This window comes from Oncorhynchus mykiss, chromosome 18, assembly GCF_057628025.1.
Source record: "Oncorhynchus mykiss isolate SJ-2025 chromosome 18, ASM5762802v1, whole genome shotgun sequence".
NCBI classification, from domain to species: domain Eukaryota; kingdom Metazoa; phylum Chordata; class Actinopteri; order Salmoniformes; family Salmonidae; genus Oncorhynchus; species Oncorhynchus mykiss.
Window position 1 is genome coordinate 37,290,387 of NC_143039.1, and position 23,171 is coordinate 37,313,557.

General features: G+C 42.7%; 1 protein-coding gene across 9 annotated transcripts in view; it reads right to left on the reverse strand.

The window, feature by feature from the left end:
• Positions 1 to 23,171, reverse strand: part of LOC110495975 (neural cell adhesion molecule 2) — a 422,938-nt gene that overhangs the window by 241,296 nt on the left and 158,471 nt on the right. For 3 of the 9 annotated variants that reach the window (XM_090208338.1, XM_090208337.1, XM_090208334.1), the window contains exon 1: positions 9,612 to 10,123. The exons of the other annotated variants lie outside the window; for them this stretch is intronic. The gene's annotated coding sequence lies outside the window, so the exon portion shown is untranslated. Of the gene's footprint in view, positions 1 to 9,611; positions 10,124 to 23,171 lie in introns of those variants that run through there. 9 annotated transcript variants of the gene reach the window in all.

Sequence of the window (23,171 nt, forward strand, 5' to 3'; positions counted from 1 at the left end):
TTATTTGCAAATAAATTCATTAAAAATCCTACAATGTGATTTTCTGGATTTTTTTCCCTCATTTTGTTTGTCATAGTTGAAGTGTACCTATGATGAAAATTACAGGCCTCTCATCTTTTTAAGTGGGAGAACTTGCACAATTGGTGGCTGACTAAATACTTTTTTGCCCCACTGTGTATATATATATATATATATATATATATATATATATATATTTATTTTGTGCTTAAAACAGCCCTACAAAGATACTCAGGAAGTGTAAGAATTTAGGTTCACCAGAAAGATCATATTTGTTTATGGAAAAACGGTGTTACACTCTAGTCTAGTTAAAGGAGGATAAACTGCACTGATTCCAGCCAAAAATTGCCTAGGCACTGAAGAATGAGCTGCTGGAAAACAACATATTAGTATTTAGCTATGTTTTCATTGATTGTAGGGCTGTAGTCAATGAATTCTGGTAGTTGACACTTGAAAGGAAAAACATCCATAACAATATTTACACAGCACTGCCTCTCGCACAAAGGGTTAGGGTTTAGCAAAGGGACGTCCCGAGGATCCCAGATACAGTGCCTTGCGAAAGTATTCGGCCCCCTTGAACTTTGCGACCTTTTGCCACATTTCAGGCTTCAAACATAAAGATATAAAACTGTATTTTTTTGTGAAGAATCAACAACAAGTGGGACACAATCATGAAGTGGAACGACATTTATTGGATATTTCAAACTTTTTTAACAAATCAAAAACTGAAAAATTGGGCGTGCAAAATTATTCAGCCCCCTTAAGTTAATACTTTGTAGCGCCACCTTTTGCTGCGATTACAGCTGTAAGTCGCTTGGGGTATGTCTCTATCAGTTTTGCACATCGAGAGACTGAATTTTTTTCCCATTCCTCCTTGCAAAACAGCTCGAGCTCAGTGAGGTTGGATGGAGAGCATTTGTGAACAGCAGTTTTCAGTTCTTTCCACAGATTCTCGATTGGATTCAGGTCTGGACTTTGACTTGGCCATTCTAACACCTGGATATGTTTATTTTTTAACCATTCCATTGTAGATTTTGCTTTATGTTTCGGATCATTGTCTTGTTGGAAGACAAATCTCCGTCCCAGTCTCAGGTCTTTTGCAGACTCCATCAGGTTTTCTTCCAGAATGGTCCTGTATTTGGCTCCATCCATCTTCCTATCAATTTTAACCATCTTCCCTGTCCCTGCTGAAGAAAAGCAGGCCCAAACCATGATGCTGCCACCACCATGTTTGACAGTGGGGATGGTGTGTTCAGCTGTGTTGCTTTTACGCCAAACATAACGTTTTGCATTGTTGCCAAAAAGTTCAATTTTGGTTTCATCTGACCAGAGCACCTTCTTCCACATGTTTGGTGTGTCTCCCAGGTGGCTTGTGGCAAACTTTAAACAACACTTTTTATGGATATCTTTAAGAAATGGCTTTCTTCTTGCCACTCTTCCATAAAGGCCAGATTTGTGCAATATACGACTGATTGTTGTCCTATGGACAGAGTTCATCCAGAGTGATCATGGGCCTCTTGGCTGCATCTCTGATCAGTCTTCTCCTTGTATGAGCTGAAAGTTTAGAGGGACGGCCAGGTCTTGGTAGATTTCCAGTGGTCTGATACTCCTTCCATTTCAATATTATCGCTTGCACAGTGCTCCTTGGGATGTTTAAAGCTTGGGAAATCTTTTTGTATCCAAATCCGGCTTTAAACTTCTTCACAACAGTATCTCGGACCTGCCTGGTGTGTTCCTTGTTCTTCATGATGCTCTCTGCGCTTTTAACGGACCTCTGAGACTATCACAGTGCAGGTGCATTTATACGGAGACTTGATTACACACAGGTGGATTGTATTTATCATCATTAGTCATTTAGGTCAACATTGGATCATTCAGAGATCCTCACTGAACTTCTGGAGAGAGTTTGCTGCACTGAAAGTAAAGGGGCTGAATAATTTTGCACGCCCAATTTTTCAGTTTTTGATTTGTTAAAGTTTGAAATATCCAATAAATGTCGTTCCACTTCATGATTGTGTCCCACTTATTGTTGATTCTTCACAAAAAAATACAGTTTTATATCTTTATGTTTGAAGCCTGAAATGTGGCAAAAGGTCGCAAAGTTCAAGGGGGCCGAATACTTTCGCAAGGCACTGTAGCATGAACTATGTCAAGTACTCTCAGTGAACTGCATCAAGTACTCTCACACAGCTAGTTCGCTGGCTGGCTAGCTAGCTAGCTAGTATTTAGCACTCATCATGGATGTGCGGGTGGCGTCTGGCGAAACATAAATTTGGATCAGTCCCTATCAAGTGACAATGAACCCATACATCAAAACGTAGTGACGAAGTGCTACTTTGTAACCTGCAAAGTTATTTTTTGGCGCTACATTAGTGTCCAGACTTAGTGTAGCGCGCCAAGTCAAGAAAGGCTTATTTTTGGTCTCCCAAGTGGCACAGCGGTCTAAGGCACTGCATCTCATTGCTAAAGGCGTCACTACAGACACGCTGGTTCGAATCCAGGCTGTATCACAACTGGCAGTGATTGGGAGTCCCACAGGGCGGCGCACAATTGGTCCGGCGTCGTCGGGTTTGGCTGGTGTAGACCGTCATTGTAAATAAGAATTTGTTCCTAACGGACTTGCCTAGTTAAACAAAGGTAAAAAAATATATATATATAGAAAATATATATCCATGCAAAGAGCGCAAAAAAGTTAAATTCTATGAAGTGCTTTTTGCAGAGCGTTTTCTCAGCATCTAATATCGGTCCTTTTCAATGGATTAAACGCTGATACAAATACATTGGTAAAAGGCTAATATTGGCAGATAATATCAGTCAACTGATAAATCCATCGGGCTCTAATTTCTATGGATATAGCATTGATGTAGTAGCGATATCCTCATAAGGAGCTATCTAAGAGCAATCTAAATTAACCTTCAAATTAATAACTCAACTTTATCGAGGGGAGAAGTCAGCATCACTCTATCCACTTGAGGTGTTTCACTGTATTTAGCATAGAGGCTAATGTGATGTACTGTCTAGTACTTAATGCAATACTCATTCACATATCAATGCTATACTGTAAGCCTCTGCCGCATACCCCATGTGTGTAACTTATACCGTTCAGCTTCCAGGCTGCCTAAGGAAAACAGATCTGTTGGAATGCATCAGGTAAACACATAGGTTACCACTTTCCTCCCAGTCGCCTCCCAGCTCATTATCCACAGGGCAACTGTGTTGGCAAACGGGTCAAGCCTCTATGGTAAAAGAGCCGTAATGGAGGAAGCTGGAGGGGGTTCACAAGCTCCTCAGACATGGTAACACACCACGGAGGCCAAATGTTTCATGTGTTCCACAGCGTTCCTCACCACTACACCACCTCAAACGGTGTCAAAGGAAACGCCCACTCAGACAGATGACTGCTGGGTTTCAAATCATACAATCCACAGAGGATCGTCTTCCCTGGGAAGACAGTGAAACATCAGCAGGTAGCTGGGAGACTGCAGGGATAATGTCGGAGCTAGCATTTCTCGCAGTGGGAGACTGGGCAAAAGATAACCTCCATTATACAGCCCGTAAGGAATCAGACGTCTAATTGTAGCTGTGAACACATCCATAACTACAACGGAGGGAAAGAAACAACAACAAATGCAATTGATTGCAGTGCTTAAAAATGGTGATTTATATAGTGGGGTTTATAACAAGGGATATTTGCACTAGAAGTGCTTCATTACAGCAAATACATATTGAGCTACTGCGCCAATCTAATACTGAACTACTTAGTATTAAACAGTAAGTAAGATGATTAGCAATGTACATCGGATTGTATATAAATTTGTTTTATAAGGACAATTTGACTGAAACAAAACAGTCCATACCTTCCAGATGAGTAGAATTTTTTACAAATGGGGAAATTCAAGATTAATCAAACAAACAAATACTGAATGGGAGGGTGACTTTGGAGCTCAACTGTAGTTTCAAAGATAGTAAGGGGGCATAGGGGGCAGGGCAGACAGGCGGGCTATTTTTGTCCAATCACCATCACTCACTATGTGGTGTGGGTGTGACCCTTCTATTTCCCAGGCCTGCTGGGGTATTGATCGGCATTGCCTCTCCAGGTGCCTTGCCCCTCATCAATCGGGCCATTTGAGAGGTGGAGAGGGGGAGAGAGAGAGATAAATCCGTAAAGAAAAACTTAAATGGCCTTTTCTGTCTCAGCGAGAGGGCCCCTCTGACTTTGACATTTTGAGTTGATGTTACAGGAGGTTGGTGGCACCTTAATTTGGAGCAATGAAGTAGTGACACATGGTGCTGTACTAAACCTCAAATTGCCTCTAAGTCCCGCAGAATAATCACAAAAATATTAGTGGAGCAACCACTAACCACAAAGAGTTTTTGCTCATTTCGAATGGGTGTCGAAGGATCCATATGCTCATGATCATTAGGCACCAAACATATATTTTTTTGACTGAAACAGGTAGGGACTACCTTGACTCGTCCAATGAGAAACACTCATTTTTGTGGTCCCTTACAAAAAAACATTTAGCTACAGAGTGCACTAATAAACATGACCCAGTCTTCTGTTCCCAACTAGTCCCAAGAGTCCATGTGCTAACCTGACAAAGGATTTCTGGTCAGGAGATACAGTGCCTTCAGAAAGTATTCAGACCACTTGACTTTTTCCACATTTTGTTACGTTACAGCCTTATTCAAAAAAGTATTGAATTGTTGTTTTCCCTCATCAACCTTCACAGAGTAACCAATAATGACAAAGCAAAAACACATTTTTAGAAATGTATATATATATAAATAAAAATATAATATTTACATAAGTATCCAGATCATTTACTCAGTACTTTATTGAAGCACCTTTGGCAGTGATTAAAGCATAGAGTCTTCTTGGGTATGACACTACAAGTTTGGCACACCTTTATTTGGAGAGTCTCTCCAGATATGTTCAATGGGGTTCAAGTCCAGGCTCTAGCTGGGCTACTTAAGGACATTGAGGCTTGTCCCGAAGCCACTCTTGCATCGTCTTGGCTGTGTGCTTCGGGTTGTTGTCCTGTTGGAAGGTGAACCTTTGCCCCAGTCTGAGGTCCTGAGTGCTCTGGAGCAGGTTTTTAAATCAAGGATCTCTCTGTACTTTGCTCCGTTCATTCCTCCCTCAATCCTGACTAGTCTCCCTGCTGCTGAAAAACATCCCCACAGCATGATGCTGACACCACGCTTCTCCGTACCAATGGTGACAGGTTTCCTCAAGATTTAATGCTTGGAATTTCAGGCCAAAGAGTTCAATCTTGGTTTCATTAGACCAGAGAATTTTGTTTCTCATGGTCAGAGTCTTTGGGTAACTTTTGGCAAACTCCAAGCAGGAGTGGCATCTGTCTGGCCACTACCATAAAGGCCTGATTGGTGGAGTGCTGCAGAGATGGTTGTCCTCCTGGAAGGTTCTCCCACCTCTAGAGCTCTGTCAGAGTGACCATCAGGTTCTTGGTCAGCTCCCTTAACAAGGCCCTTCACCCCGATTGCTCAGTATGGCAGGGTGGCCAGCTCTAGGAAGAGTCTTGGTTTTTCCAAACTTCTTCAATTTAAGAATGATGGAGGCCACTGTGTTCTCGGGGACCTGCTGCAGAAATGTTTTGTTACCCTTCCCTAGATTTGTGCCTCGACACAATCCTGTCTCGGTGCTCAACGGACAATTTCCTCGACCTCATGGCTGGGTTTTTGCTCTGACATGTACTGTCAACTGTGGGACCTTATAGGTGTGTGCCTTTCCAAATCATGTCAAATCAATAGAATTTACCACAGGTGACTCCAATCAACTTTTAGAAACAGCTCAAGGATGATCAATGGAAACAGGATACACCTGAGTTAAATTTTGAGTCTCATTGCAAAGGGTCTGAATGCTTATATAAATAAGGTATGTTTTTAATTTTGAACACATTTGCAAATATTTTTGCCATTATGTAAATATTTTTGCCATTAAGTCTTTATGGGCTATTGTGTTTAGATTGCTGAGTTTACATTTTAAAAAAATATATATTTTAAGGCTGTAACATAACATAACAAAATGTGGAAAAAGTCAAAGGGTCGGAAATATTTCCGAATGCAGTGTATGGAGACAGCTACATCCTGATGGAGAATAGGGCTCTTAAATAGTTTTAAAATGCATCCTTCCTACCTTGATTCTCTAACATAACTATAAAATTGGGAAATGCCTCATTTCATTCATTAATGGGTACTTTTTCTTCATTTTATCTCTACACAAGATGGCCCAATACAACAAGCTATGGACTAGACACAAAATGGAAGTTGAAAAGCCAGGCCGACATAATGTCCTTAGAGTACAATAGCCATCTTCACACCACTGTCTGTGTTCCATCTTTCTCCACAGTAGCAATAATGGAATGTCAGGATGGCCTTTAGAACTATTAGCTGTGATTCTAAATGACATGGTGTATGTCCCAAATGGCACCTTATTATGTATCAATCTGGTTTCCGAGCCGGTCACGGGTGCACCTCAGCCACGCTCAAGGTACTAAACGATATCATAACCGCCATCGATAAAAGACAGTACTGTGCAGCCGTCTTCATCGACCTGGCCAAGGCATTCGACTCTGTCAATCACCATATTCTTATCGGCAGACTCAGTAGCCTCGGGTTTTCTAATGACTGCCTTGCCTGGTTCACCAACTACTTTGCAGACAGAGTTCAGTGTGTCAAATCGGAGTGCATGTTGTCCGGTTGTCCAGCAGTCTCTATGGGGGTGCCACAGGGTTCAATTCTCGGGCCGACTCTTTTCTCTGTATATATCAATGATGTTGCTCTTGCTGCGGGCGATTCCCTGATCCACCTCTACGCAGACGACAGCATTCTGTATACTTCTGGCCCTTCTTGGACACTGTGCTATCTAACCTCCAAACGAGCTTCAATGCCATTCAACACTCCTTCTGTGGCCTCCAACTGCTCTTAAACGCTAGTAAAACTAAATACATGCTTTTCAACCGTTCGCTGCCTGCACCAGCACGCCCGACTAGAATCACCACCCTGGATGGTGCCGACCTAGAATATGTGGACATCTATAAGTACCTAAGTGTCTGGCTAGACTGTAAACTCTCCTTCCAGACTCATATCAAACATCTCCAATCTAAAATCAAATCTAGAGTCGGCTTTCTATTCTGCAACAAAGCCTCCTTCACTCACGCCGCCAAACTTACCCTAGTAAAACTGACTATCCTACCGATCCTCGACTTCGGCGATGTCATCTACAAAATAGCTTCCAATACTCTACTCAGCAAACTGGATGCAGTTCATCACAGTGCCATCCGTTTTGTTCCTAAAGCACCTTATACCACCCACCACTGCGACCTGTATGCTCTAGTCGGCTGGTCCTCGCTACATATTCCTCGCCAGACCCACTGGCTCCAGGTCATCTACAAGTCCATGCTAGGTAAAGCTCCGCCTTATCTCAGTTCACTGGTCACGATGGCAACACCCACCCCTAGCACACGCTCCAGCAGGTGTATCTCACTGACCATCCCTAAAGCCAAAACCTCATTTGGCCGCCTTTCCTTCCAGTTCTCTGCTGCCCGTGACTGGAACAAATTGCAAAAATCGCTGAAGTTGGAAACTTTTATTTCCCTCACCAACTTTAAACATTTGCTATCTGAGCAGCTAACCGATCGCTGCAGCTGTACATAGTCCATCGGTAAATAGCCCACCCAATTTACCTACATCATCCCCATACTGTTTTATTTATTTACTTTTCTGCTCTTTTGCACACCAGTATCTCTACCTGCACATGACCATTTGATCATTTCACTCCAGTGTTAATCTGCTAAATTGTAATTATTCGCCTACCTCCTCATGCCTTTTGCACACAATGTATATAGACTCTTTTTCTTTTTCTACTGTGTTATTGACTTGTTTATTGTTTACTGCATGTGTAACTCTGTGTTGTTGTCTGTTCACACTGCTATGCTTTATCTTGGTCAGGTTGCAGTTGTAAATGAGAACTTGTTCTCAACTAACCTACCTGGTTAAATAAAGGTGAAATAAAATAAAATAAAAATGTATATAGGTGTACAACTTTTGACCTGGGCCTGTAACCACAATGCTTCTTGGAGTAGGAGTGCTGATCTAAGATCAGTTTTGCCTTTAGATCAGTGAGTAAGATTATATGGACAGATCCTAGATCAGCACTCCTACTCTGAGATGCTTTGTGGATATGGGCCCAGGTCCCATAGAACGCTGGTCAAAAGTAGTGCACTATATACATAATAGGGTGCCATTTGGGATATACACCACGTCATTTTGAATCAAAGCTAATAGTTCTCAAGGCCATCCTGACATACCATTTTTGCTACTGTGGAGAAAGATAGAACACAGACAGTGGTGTGAAGATGGCTATTGTACTCTAAGGATATTATGTCTGCATGGCTTTTCAACTTAAAACATTCAATTTTGTGTCTAGTCCATAGCTTATGGTATTGGGCCATCTTGTGCAGAGAAAAAATGAAGAAAAAGTACCAATTAATGAATGAAATGAGGCAATTCTCAATTGTTCTTTGGAAGGCATTTTATAGTTATGTTAGGGAATCAAGGTAGGAAGGATGCATTTTAAAACTATTCAAGAGCCCCATTCTCCACTATGTAGGGAATAGAGTGCCATTTGGGATGCATCCACAGTGTGTCAGACAATGGAGTGTATTTCCCACTTTACAAGCCCTGACTGGTAAAAAGATGGCAAATATAAGAAAGCGGGAGAACGTCTGCTGCAATCATGGAGAACACAGTCCTACTACCCACGTGAGTGTGTGTGTGTGTGTGTGTGTGTGTGTGTGTGTACACTGACAATAACTGTTCTGTAAGTAGAACACTTCCACCCACGCCCTGCTTGTGGAATGAATAGGACATCTGCAGGCAATTGCAAGAGAGGGAGAGAGGCAAAGAGAAGAAAAGAGAATGAGAGAGATGGCGAGAGGGAAGAGTGGAGATATATAGATAAAGAGTCAATGAGAGAGCGAGAGAGGTTGAGCGAAAGAGAGGTAGAGAAAGGAGAGAGAGCGAGAGAGAAACTTGGCTCTCAAGAGAAGACAGGCTATGTGCACACTGCCCACAAATGTAGGTGGAAACTGAGCTGCACTTCCTAACCTCTTGCCAAATGTATGACCATATTAGAGACACATATTTCCCTCAGATTACACTGACCCACGAACAATTCAAAAACAAATCAAATGTTGATCAACTCCCATATCTATTGGGTGAAATACCAGTGTGCAGTCACATCATCAATATTTGTGACCAGTGGCCAGAAGAAAGGGGCAACTAAATGAAGAACAAACACCATTGTAAATACAACCCATATTTAAATTAATTTATTTTGTACTTTGTGTATTTTAACTATTTGCACATCGTTGCAACACTGGATTTTGACATGACATTTAAAATGTCTTTATTATTTTGTAACTTTTGTGAGTGCAATGTTAACTGTTAATAAATCCCCTTAAAAAAAGGTAAGAGAGATATCCTCCCTCAAAGCCTCTTCATGCCTCGTGCCAACACCATATAGTTATCCCTCTAGGGTGGAGGAGAGAGGGAGAGAAAACTCATACCTTTGTTCCTTCTCTCTCTCTGTGTTCCGGGGTGTCGGGAGCTCTATCGGACCTGGGTCCGATCCAGAGGTATGCGATGCAGCATGAGAAAAAGAGGAGAGGTGATGACAGACGGCCCTGTCTCGCACCCAATACGGCCTGTCTTCAGAGAGCTTAAGCTCTGAAGAGCTCTCACCATGGCGAGAGCAGGAGCCCTCCTCTGCTCCCTCTTTCTGAGTTTCGGTCTCCCAATATCTGCTTCTCGTTCTCTCTTTCTCTCCCTCCCTCCCTCCCTCCCTCCCTCTCGATCTCTCCTTCTGTTTCTCTTTCTCTCCTTCTCCTTGTCTTCCCTTTTTTAATCTCACCCGCTTATTGTTGCTTGCCAGCTGTAAAGCCAGTGTGGGGTTGAGAGAGAGCCCGGTGGCTGAGGTTGCTGCTGAGCCCCTCTCTCTTTGTTTAATCCGTGGCACTGGGAGAGTAGGAAGAACACAATGATAGTGTGTTTGGCTACTGATATCTCACTAATACTGCCACAATCCCCTACTAGTCCCAGTGGACACAGGCTCCATGCCTTGTCCAAATCCCTCTAAACCCTGGTCTTTTCTGTACATTTGCATTGGATGAAAAATACTCCTTCCTTTGAAATATGAATGGTGTCACTTGTAGAGGATTCATTGACCCTGGACCTTCTAGTGATATGCGTTGCTAGCACAAAATAATAAATGAGATGTTGTGTGTCTTCTTCCCCAAATGAAATTAGAGGGTTTTATGCAAATCCAAAATATTCACAGGAACTGGACAAAATTGAGATACAATATGAAGGGAAAAGAGGAATGTCTGCTTTGCTGTTTTCAAAGTTAAAGGTTTTCAATTCCATTATCTCAGATGCGTTTCAATTTCAGGACTCTTGATGTACGACTAATAGTGTACTTATACATGTATTCCAGCTGTGCCCTTGACTCATTGAGTGCTTCCCAATAATATCTCCATACTCCTGAAGTGTATACTCATTCAGTAATTTCCACAAATCTTAAAAGCATTTTTTAACATTTCTTACATAAGTAATTTCCTTTCAAGTGAACAATGCACAGTTTGGGAGTGAGGACAGATCGATTGAACAAAGCCATTGGTTCTCGTAAGGGAAGAAGGAAAAGCACGATGGCTCCGACAGAGATGGTCGCCTCACTTCACATCATTAGGAAACTATGCAGTAATTTGTTTTTTTATGTATGATTTGTTATGTCGTTAGCCCAGAAGACCTTAAGTGTTAATACATACAGCCGGGAAGAACTATTGGATATAAGAGCAACATCAACTTACCAACATTACGACCAGGAATACGACTTTCCCGAAACGGATCCTTTGTTCGGACCTCCACCCTGGACATTCGTTCTAATCCCAGAGGCCGACCCAAATCAACGTTGTTGTCACAGGAGAGACAGACCGAGCGGCTAATTCCTGATCAGAATTAGAAGCCGAGCACACCATCCACCGTTTCCAAGCATATTACTCGCCAATGTCCAGTCTCTAGACAACTCTTGGCACGAGTTGCCTTCCAGAGAGACGACAGAGATTGTAACATTCTCTGTTTCACGGAAACATGGCTCACTCGGGATATGTTGCCAGAGTCGGTACAGCCACCAGGTTTCTTCATGCGTCGCACCGACAGAAACAAATCTCTCTGGTAAGAAGGGCGAGGGCATATGCCTCATCATTAACGACTCATGGTGTAATCATAAAAACATAGAGGAACTCAATACCTTTTGTTCACCCGACCTAGAATTCCTCACAATCAAATGCCGACCAAATTATCTTCAAAAATAATTATCTTCTATTATAGTCACAGCCGTGTATATACCCACCAAGCAGATACCTTGACGGCCCTGAAGGAACTTCACTGGACTTTATATCAACTGGAAACCAAATATCCTGAGGCTGCATTTACTGTAGCTGGGGATTTCAACAAAGCTAATTTGAGAACAAGGTTACCTAAATTCTACCAGCACATTGTTGTTGTACCCCTTCAAGCAAAACATTTGACGACTGCAACTCTAACTTCCGCGATGCGTACAAGGTCCTCCCCGGCCCTCCCTTCGACAAATCTGACCATGACTCCATCTTGTTGCTACCCTCCTATAGGAACTAATTAAGAAAACATGTCACACCCGTGTTTAGATCTATCCAATGCTGGTCTGACCAATCGGAATCCACGCTTCAAGATTGTTTCGATCACGTGGACTGGGACATGTTCCAGGTAGCCTCAGACAATAACATCGACGTACACGCTGACTCGGTGAGTGAGTTTATTAGGAAGTGTATTGGAGATGTTGTACCCACTGTGACTATTAAAACCTTCCCTAACCAGAAACCGTGAATTGATGGCAGCATTCGCTCAAAACTGATAGCACAAACCACCACATTTAATCATGGCAAGGTGACAGGAAACATGACTGAATACAAACAGTGTAGCTATTCCCTCCGCAAGGCAATCATACAAGCAAAGTGTCAGCATAGAGACAAAGTAGAGCCACAATCAACGGCTCAAACATGAGACGTACGTGACAGGGTCTACAGACAATCACGGATTACAAGAAGAAAATCAGCCCCTTTGCAGACATCGATGTCTCGCTCCCAGTCAAATTAAACAACTTCTTTGTGCGAGTTGAGGACAATACAGTGCCACCAACACGGCCCGCTACCAAAGACTATGGGTTCTCCTTCAACGTGGCTGACGTGAGTAAAACATTTAAATTTGTTAACCCAAGCAAGGCTGCCGGCCCAGACGGCATACCTAGCTGCGTCCTCAGAGCATGCGCAGACCAGCTGGCTGGTGTGTTTACGGACATATTCAATCACTCCCTATCCCAGTCTGCTGTCCCCACATGCTTCAAGATGGCCACCATTGTTCCTGTTCCCAAGAAAGCTAAAGTAACTGAGCTAAATAACTATCGCCCCATAGCACTCACTTCTGTCATCAAAGTGCTTTGAGAAACTAATCAAGGATCATATCACCTCCACCCTACCTGATACCCTAGACACACTCCAATTTGCTTACCGCCCCAACAGACGATGCAATCACCAACACACTGCACACTGCCCTATCCCATCTAGACATGTGGAATACCTATGTAAGAATGCTGTTCATTGATTAAAGCTCAGCATTCAACACCATAGTACCCTCCAAACTCATCATTAAGCTTGAGACCCTGGGTCACGACTTCGCCCTGTGCAACTGGGTCCTGGTCTTTGAGGGGCCACCCCCAGATGGTGAAGGTAGGAAACAACATCTCCACCCCGCTGATCCTCAACTCTGTGGCCCCATCAGGGTGCATTCTCAGTCCTCTCCTGTACTCCCTGGCCATGCACACCTCCAACTCAATCATCAACTTTGCAGATGATACAGTGGTAAGCTTGATTACCAACAATGACGAGACAGCCTCGGATTGTGGCACTTGGATTGTGTTGTCAGGAATATAACCTTGCACCCCCCTATCCACATCGACGGGACAGCAGTGTAGAAGGTGGAAAGTTTTAAGTTCCACGGCGTACACATGGACAAACTGAAATGGCCCACCCACACAACAGCGCCTCTTCAACCTTTCGCTACACCTGCATTAACATCTGCTAACCATGTGTATGTGACTAGGGTTGCACATTTTGGGGGATATTCAGAGGTGGAAACTTTCTGTGGGAATTAACAGAAATGTATATAAATGTAGATATTTTTAGCATTGGATACATTTACCCTATCATATGGAGACAGAAACATAAATATAAAACTTCTACCTTATCATAAGTATACATAAATGCAAATGATTAAATCATTCCAATAGAAAAAAACAACTATTTAGTTACGAAGTGAACTTTAATTAAATGAGTTGACTCTTCACATGGGATGATTTCACTGAACAACAAAAGAAAGGAAATATTGAATGATCCCCAATGATCCTTTGCATCTCCCCAAAAAGTTTACAACATACATCTGTAAAATGATAGTGTCGTGTCTTTACTATCATTAACTGAAGACTTTAAGTTTTACATAACTCTCTGTAATTATTATTATGCGATTAAACTGATTAATCATGTAACTGTAATTAACTAGGAAGTCGGGGCACCAAGGACAATATTCAGATTACAAAGTTATAATTTTCCTAATACAACTTTTCAGATATTTTAATATCTGATCAATTAGTCTTCTGATTCATTTAATTATTCTTTACCTCACGTTAGTCTCATTCCAAACGTCGTAAATTGTTGGTGATCTGCACGAACCCAGTCTTCACTATGAGTCATCCATACATCAATTGTCTTAAATAATGTATTTATTAACTACCTAAACAATCACAGAAGTGCACACACAAACAAACAAAGTAAATATGGTTACAAGAAATGATAGAGGAATGTGCCCTAGTGGGCTAAACCGGCATGGCGGCTTGTTAGACAAAAGGGTGGGGGTCAGCTGAGAAGTCACTACAGAGTAGATAATTATAACATTTGAAATGCTAATCCTTTGCACATGAACGCTCATTCAATCGGGAACAATTGCAATCAATATATATATATTTACGCTCAGTGTGTCGTCTTGATCGCTGTTGAAAAGTTTGTTTATTTTGTAGAATTGTCCGTCTCTCTCTCTGCCGTGGTCAGAATGGATACTTCAGAGTAACATTCAGCAATGTTGTTGTAGATGGATGTTTCGGCGGTTGTCGGTCTTCGCGTTCAATAATACCGAATTCCTAGCTGCAGACTAGTAATTAGCATCAAAGATTTGTTCTTATTCTGTCTGTATCAATAGTCTAAGAATTTAACCACGTGTGGAGGCAAACTGGTCTGGTCTCAAACCTTGGCCCCCTCGTGGTGAGGTAAGCTGGTCTCAACCTTAGTCCTCTCGTAATTGAGAGAAACATGGTCTGGTGACAGAAAACCCCCAGGGTGGGGGGTTTATTCGGAAGAGCAGAAAAAGGCTGTCTCACGATGCCAGGTCCTAACTGTGCTCATGGGGGCGTGCCAGTGACTTAAGTGAAACTTTACACAGAAATACAATTCTCTCACATTACATAGCATCCCATAATTTCACAAATAGTTCAATCTTTCCTCATTCATCCTGTACAGCAATTAGATGCAAGCCTCATAACTGAGGCTATTATATAAACAGCGTTATGGTAATGTGGCCGTATTGTCTCCCATGAGTTTCACAAAATTGTACCAAACGGACCAGTTCGTAGCTGGATTCTTCACCAATCTTTTATACCTTCTCCAGAACATGAATGTTGTTCGAACCTCAAGTTCTGTGAGGTGGAAGAAATTAATTTGTTCTATCTATGAAAACTCACTCTGTCTCTATACTGTGGCCATGAGGAGATAATCTCCTCCAGGAATTTACGACCTGAGGTCGCAGCAGCCTGAGTTTTGGAGACAGAGAGAGGGGGATGGGGCTTGCTGTACTCCAAGAGGGCAACATCTATGACAATAGCCTAGAAACAAAAGCTTTGGTTGTCTTCCTTTCAGCCTTCATGTCTTCTCCCTGGATCTCATCAAAGTCCACTTATTGAACCTCAGACTCTTCACTGTCCAACCTTGCTGAGGATGGCTCATTGTCAGGCTCAAAAAGCCACAAATTTGCCCGGATGGCGACCAATTTGTCAACCCTTGTATTGGTCAGCCTGTTGCATGCTTTGGTGTGTGCTCTCAAACAAGATCCAGCTGCGCTCTGAGGCAGATGATGTTGGTGGGATTTGGAGGATGATGGAGGCAACAGGGGAAAGAGCCTCAGATCCACAAAGTCGCTTCCACCAGGTGGCTGATGAGATATGTTGGCACAACTGACATATTGCATCACCATCCCAAAGCCCTTGCTTGGAAGTGTACTTCGCCAGACTGCCAAGAACCTTGCCCTCATCCAGGCTGTGGTGGCAAGACACAGTAGTGATGACACCATAGGCCTTGTTGATCTCAGCACAATACAGGATGCCAGCATACTTGGGGTCCAACATGTACGCTGCGGCATGTATGGGCTTCACACAGAAGTCTTCACGCTTTTTGATGTATTTCAGAACTGCAGTTTCCTCTGCTTGGAGCAACAGTGAAGTGGGCAGGGCAGTACGTATTTCTTCTCTTACATCTGCAAGCAGTCTGAACATCAGACAGGATGGTATTGTCTCCCTCAATCCGTGCAATGGCTACTGCTATAAGTTTCAGGAGTTTCAGCCTGCTTACCACTCTCTCATGAAATACATAATCCAGAAGGATCCTCTTGATGGGGCTGTCCATATTGGCAGACTGTGATATGGCCATTTCTTGGAGACACCTTCCTCTCCAAGAGACTGTCCAACAGGATGACAACACCAACCCAACGGGTATTGCTGGGCAGCTTCAATGTGGTGCTCTTATTCTTCTCACTTTGCTTGGTGAGGTAGATTGCTGCTATAACCTCATCACCCTTCACATACCTAACCATTTCCTTGGCTCTCCTGTAGAATGTATCCATTGTTTTCAGTGCCATGATGTCATTGAGGAGCAGATGCAATGCATGATTTAAACACACTTTTCTGTAGGCTACTATTTACTAGTTAACAGAAAAGCATGTTTGTCATAAAATATATTCATCCCACCCAGTATTGTAATCAAAACTTACCAGAAAGCATGCAGTCCTTGGCTCAGACAGTGTAGTACTGTGGGCTCAATAGCATCTCATTAGTGTGCAAGATCTTGAGAATCAGCTGTACATGTGATGGAAGAGTGCACAGCCGGAACAGGAACCCCCAACAGAAGCTTTCCAGCTGACTAGCTACTAGCTAGTAGTCAGCTAGCCACTGCTAGCGGTCATCAGCTAACCTTTAGGCTGGACAACTCCTGCCAGTCTGCACAGTGCGAATCAACCCAGAGCATACTGAAATTGTTTCCCCCACATCTCCAGATTCCTACCGCAAGCTCTGAACATTTTCACATGGATCATCGCAGCTAGCTAGCTGCTATACGAGTGGCTACTCCTGGCTAACATCTCTGTCCCAAAGCAAGCACCAATTAGCCTGGAGCTAGCCTATGCTACACCCATCTAGGGGCTAGCTGAAGAGGTCCATCAGTCACTTCTTGGGCTACAATACCGATTTTGCCAATTGGCCTGGACCCCTTTTACTGCCGATACAGAGCCCCGCCGATCCTTCACGACTGGTCTACCAACGTAATCTGCCCAAGGGGGTTATCAACAGGCTACTCCGTCGTGACTTCCCCTGAATGCCCATCTGCTAGCCTGCTAGCTGCGGCCCGCTAGATGTCTAGAGCATATCGGACTGTTAGCTGAAGAGGTCCATCAGCCAATTATCTTGGGCCACTATACCTATTTTGCCAATTGGCCTGGACCCTTTTACTACGCGGAGCCCTGCCGATCCATCACGACTAGTCTGCCGGCGTAACCGCCCGAGGGGGCTACAACTGACTCTTCCGTCGCGACGACCCCCTAAGACCCTTCTGCTAGCCTGCCAGCCCCGGCCCAATAGCTGTCTGACTCACCGTATCTCCAGCCCACCTAGCTACTCACTAGACCCCATGATCACTCGCATGCCTCTCCCTAATGTCAATATGCCTTGTCCATTGCTGTTTTGGTTAGTGATTATTGACTTATTTCACTGTAGAGCCTCCAACCCTGCTCAATATGCCTTAGCTAACCCTTTTGTTCCAACTCCAACACATGCGGTGACCTCACCTGGTTTAAATGGTATATCTAGAGACAATACCTCTCTCATCATCACTCAAAGCCTAGGTTTACCTCCACTGTATTCACATCCTACCATAACTGTGTCTGTACCTTATGCATTGAATCTATTCTTCCGTGCCCAGAGGCCTGCTCCTTTTACTCTCTGTTCTGAACGCACTAGACAGCCAGTTCTTATAGCATAGTACCCTTATCCTACTACTCCTCTGGTGATGTAGAGGTTAATCCAGGCCTTGCAGTGCCTAGCTCCACTCACATTCCCCAGGTGCTCTCATTTGTTGACTTCTGTAACCGTAAAAGCCTTGGTTTCATGCATGTTAACCTTTTTGGGATAGGGGGCAGCATTTTCACTTTTGGATAAATAGCGTGCCCAGAGTGAACTGCCTCCTACTCAGTCCCAGAGGTTAATATATGCATATTATTATTAGTACTGGATAGAAACCACTCTGAAGTTTCTAAAACTGTTTGAATGATGAATGTGAGTATAACAGAACTCATATGGCAGGTGAAAATCTGAGAAAAATCCAACCAGGAAGTGGGAAATCTGAGGTTTGTAGTTTTTCAACTCAGCTCCCAAGGCTTCCACTAGATGTCAACTGTATTTAGAACCTGTTTTGAGGATTCTACTCTAAATGAGGGGCTCATAAGGGCTCTTCGAGTGATTGATCTGGCAGAGTGCCACAGCCTCGGTCTGGGGCGCTCACGTGAAAGGTAGCTACGTTCCACTTCATTTGTACAGACAAAGGAATTGTCCGGTTGGAACATTAATGAAGTTTTATGTTAAAAACATCCTAAAGATTGATTCCATACTTAGGTTGACATGTTTCTATATTGGAACTTTTTGAACTTTTCGTCTGACGTTCGCCGTGACTTGAACGTGCTTTTGGATTTGTTTACCAAACGCCCTAACAAAAGAAGATATTTGGACATAACTGATGGACATTATCGAACAAATCAAAACATTTATGGTGGCACTGGGATTCCTGGGTGTGCATTCTGATGAAGATCATCAAAGGTCATCATCAAAGATCATCAAAGGTAAGTGAATATTTAAAATGCTATTTCTGAGTAATGTTGACTACCTAATATGGTGGGTATCTTTTTGGCTGCTTTGTTGTCTAAAGGCTGTACTCAGATTATTGCATGGTTTGCTTTCTCCGTAAAAAAAAATTAAATCTGACACAGCGGTTGCATTAAGGAGAAGTTTATCTAAAGTTCCATGTATAATAGTCGTACCTAACATAATTGTTCAGACACTGTGGCTGGATTAATGAGAATTGTATCTTTAAAATGGTGTAAAATACTTGTATGCTTGAGGAATTTTAATTATGAGATTTTTGTTGTTTTGAATTTGGCACCCTGTGCTTTCACTGGCTGTTGCGGGGGGTTCCGCAGTCCTAGACAGGTTAACATCAGAAGCCTCCTCCCGAAGTTTGTTTTATAAACTGCTTCAGCACACTCTCCCAACCCGGATGTCCTAGCCATGTCTGAATCCTGGCTTAGGAAGGCCACCAAAAACCCTGAAATGTCCATCACTAACTACAACATTTTCCGACAAGATAGAACTGCCAAATGGGGCGGAGTTGCAATCTACTGCAGAGATAGCCTGCAGAGTTCTGTCATACTATCCAGGTCTGTGCCCAAACAACTTGAGCTTCAACTTTTAAAGATACACCTTTCCAGAAACAAGTCTCTCACCGTTGCCGCTTGCTATAGACTACCTTCTGCCCACATCTATCGTCAGAGCTAGTACTGTTAGTTGACATAAACTGGGACATGGTTAACACCTCGGTCGTCCTACAATGTAAACTAGATGCCCTCAATCTCACACAAATGATCAATGAACCTACCAGGTACAACCCCAAATCCATAAACACGGGTACCATCAAAGATATCATCCTAACTAACCTGCCCTCCAAATACACCTCTGCTGTCTTCAACCAGGATAACAGTGATCACTGCCTCACTGCCTGAGTCTGAAATGGGTCTGCGGTCAAACGACCACCACTCATCACTGTCAAACGTTCCTTAAAACGCTTCAGCGAGCAGGCCGTTCTATTCGACCTGGCCCAGGTATCCTGGAAGGAAATTGACCTCATTCCATCAGTAGAGGATGCCTGGTTATCCAACAAGGAACATATATTGCTTATGGTTCACTCCAGACCTGACTGCCCTTGACAAGCACAAAAACATCCTGTGGAGTACTGCATTAGCATCCAATAGCCTCTGCTTTATGCAACTTTTCATGGAAGTTAGGGACTAATATACATAGGCAGTTAGGAAAGCAAAGGTTAGCTCTTTCAAACAGAAATGTGCAAACTGTAGCACAAACTCCAAAAGGTTTTGGGACACTGTAAAGTCCATGGAGCACCTCCTCCCAGCTGCCCACTGCACTGAGGCTAGGAAACACTGTCACCACCGATAAATCCACAATAATTGAGAATTTCAATAAGCATTTTTCTACAATTGGCCATACTTTCCACCTGGCTACCCCTACCCAGGTCAACAGCCATGCACCCCCCTCAGCAACTTGCCCAAGCCTCCCCATTTCTCCTTCACCCAAATCCAGATAGCCGATGTTCTGAAAGAGCTGCAAAATCTGGACCCCTACAAATCAGCTGGGCTAGACAATCTGGACCCTCTCTTTCTAAAATTATCCGATGCAATTGTTGCAACCCCTCTAGCCTGTTCAACCTCTCTTTCGTATTGTCTGAGATCCCCAAAGATTGGAAAGCTGTCGCGGTCATCCCCCTCTTCAAAGGGGGAGACACTCTAGGCCAAAACTGTTACAGACCTGTATCTATCCTAACCTGCCTTTCTAAGGTCTTCGAAAGCCAAGTTAGCAAACAGATCACCGACCATTTCGAATCCCACCGTTCCTTCTCTGGTCTCTGGGTGCACCTCAGCCACGCTCAAGGTCCTAAATGATATCATAACCGCCATCGATAAGAGACCATACCGTGCAGCTGTATTCATCGACCTGGCCAAGGCTTTCGACTCTGTCAATCACCACATTCTAAAATCGGCAGACTCAACAGCCTTGGTTTCTCAAATGACTGCCTCGCCTGGTTCACCAACTACTTCTCTGATCGAATTGACACACAGAACTCTGAGGGGCTGTTGTCCAGACCTCTGGCAGTCTCTATGGGGGTGCCAAAGGGCCATCTCTACTTGCACATTCATCTTCTGAACATCTATCACTCCAGTGTTAATTGGTAAATTGTAATTATTTGGCCACTATGGCCTATTTATTGCCTTACCTCCCTTATCTTACCTCATTTGCACACACAATATATAGAGTGTTATTGACTGTATGTTTGTTTATTCCATGTGGAACTCTGTGTTGTTTGTGTTGCACTGCTTTGCTTTATCTTGGCCAGGTCGCAGTTGTAAATGAGAACTTGTTCTCAACTGGCCTACCTGGTTAAATAAAGGTTAAAAAAAAAAAAAAAAACGTAATTGAAGAACACTGCACTGTGCATGCAGAGGGTTGCAATTCCACTGAATTGGGGATAGATTAACCAAAATATGCCACAAAACCTAGAATTGTCTTATGTGTATCCCATAAAAAAAAGGTTCACTGTTATAAGCTAACTGTTTGATGAATTTAAGCCAAATTCCCCCAAATTCCCAGACTTAACTTCCAAGTTTTCAACCCTTTGCTACCCTATATGTGACCAATAAAACTGGATTTGATTTGACTCACTGACATGTTCTTTACCTCACCTTGTCGTGTACATTACTTATACAGCTTTTATGGTGTTGTGCATTACAAGCCCAGCTAGCACAAAAGACTAAATATACATTTTCTGATGCTTTTCAAACCCATGACCTCAGAAATGCAACACTACTAATTGCGTATTTTCTATAGCGTTCTTCACCCCTTTCTGTACATGAAACATCAAGCTAGCACAAGACTGAATGTTCTGTTCTCGTCTTCTCAAAACCATGACATCTGATGTACTACTAATAATGTGTATAATGTGTCCTACACTTACTTAATCATCAAACTAAATTGCAAATGTAATTATACGTGAGTGTGCAGGCAACCATAAAGGAGACAGTGATAGAAGAAGGCTTCTTTAAAAAAATACAAAAAAAACTGTGTGTAGAAAATAATTGGACGGTAAAGTGCAATGAAAGCATGCCACACATACACACACAGTTTATAGGGTGCCAATTAGCTGCTGATCAGATGAAAGCAAAGTAATGAAAGGATATATTTCCACAGAGAGAAATGAGAGAAACGAGAGAAGCTCGGGGGAGGTGGGGTCTGTAGGGAATGGCACCCTCCGCTTTACCTCACCCAACACTAATAATAACAGCAGAGCGAGGTTGAACACACACACACACACATATACAGTGGGGCAAAAAAAGTATTTAGTCAGCCACCAATTTTGTAAGATCTCCCACTTAAAAAGATGAGAGAGGCCTGTAACTTTCATCATAGGTACACTTCAACTATGACAGACAAAATGAGAAAAATAAATCCAGAAAATCTCATTGTAGGATTTTTTATGAATTAATTTGCAAATTACTCCACCAATCAGGCCTTTATGGTAGTGGCCAGACAGATGCCACTCCTGCTTGGAGTATGCCAAAAGTTACCCAAAGACTCTGACCATGAGAAACAAAATTCTCTGGTCTGATGAAACCAAGATTGAACTCTTTGGCCTGAAATTCCAGCAAAGTACAGAGAGAGATCCTTGATTTAAAAACCTGCTCCAGAGCACTCAGGACCTCAGACTGGGGCAAAGGTTCACCTTCCAACAGGACAATTCTCAACCCAGATACTCTTGAAGAGCGGTAATGTTTGTCTCGACCTCAATCAATCCCCCTTATTGTGTGACAGGTAAAGAAGGTCATGAAATGCAGCACAGCATTCAAGACCAAACAAATATAACGTTCCGCTTTTATGAGATTGTGTCGCACTGAAAAACCCCAGCTATAAGGCAAATATACTGTAAGACAATCAAGATTGCTTTCCTCCCTTGCGATGCCCAATCTCTTTCACAACCTTGCAATACTGAGTTTGACATTCGGGTTTACATTCTTGGAATAGCTCTAACTTCAATAAGTATATTATAACCCTAGCATAAGTGCATGGTGAGTATGTTTATGTGCATCTTCCAGTTGAGAAACCCCTTTGGGACTGGGGTTGTAAGCTTGCCTTGGAACTAGATAGGAAATTTGAATCCCAAGTTCAACTGCTCCCACAGGTCACTGCAGTATATATAATGTTGAATTCATCCCTTCTGTTGTTTCTACACTTATATTACAAGGCTAACACAAATGAAGTGTTTAGACAACTCTACCCATGCAGACTAGTGACAAAGTGACAGGCCAAACACAGAACATTTAATTAGAACACTCAGCAGGCCTCCACCCACCTCGTTAAGACAATTAAAATGCCTGTAAATGACATCACCTACGAGGCTCATTGCTAGCCAGATAACTTAATTCCCTACTATTAACTGCAAATGCTGTGCTTGAAAGTTCCAATGTAATGTAACAAAACAGTTCAAATTGGTGTTCTTCAAATATTGTACATTCCCCACAATCTGAACACTACACTGTTTGCGAAAAATGTTTGCTTTAAATCTTCTTAACCGAAGAAAGTGACTGTGGGGTCATTCCATGTCATTTCAGCACAACACGACACCCACCATCTCAGAGTGTTCTGAAATTGTTTGTGTAGTTAGAATCAGGTAAGACTAGCATTCCTGCATCAATATTATTGATGAAATATAATTTGATCTCTGAGAAATTAAGCTAACTGATTGCACCCAAATTGGCCATTTTAAATGATCAGATTCATATAATTTTCAATAAATATAGCACATAACATCCAATTTGGATGAAACTATGAG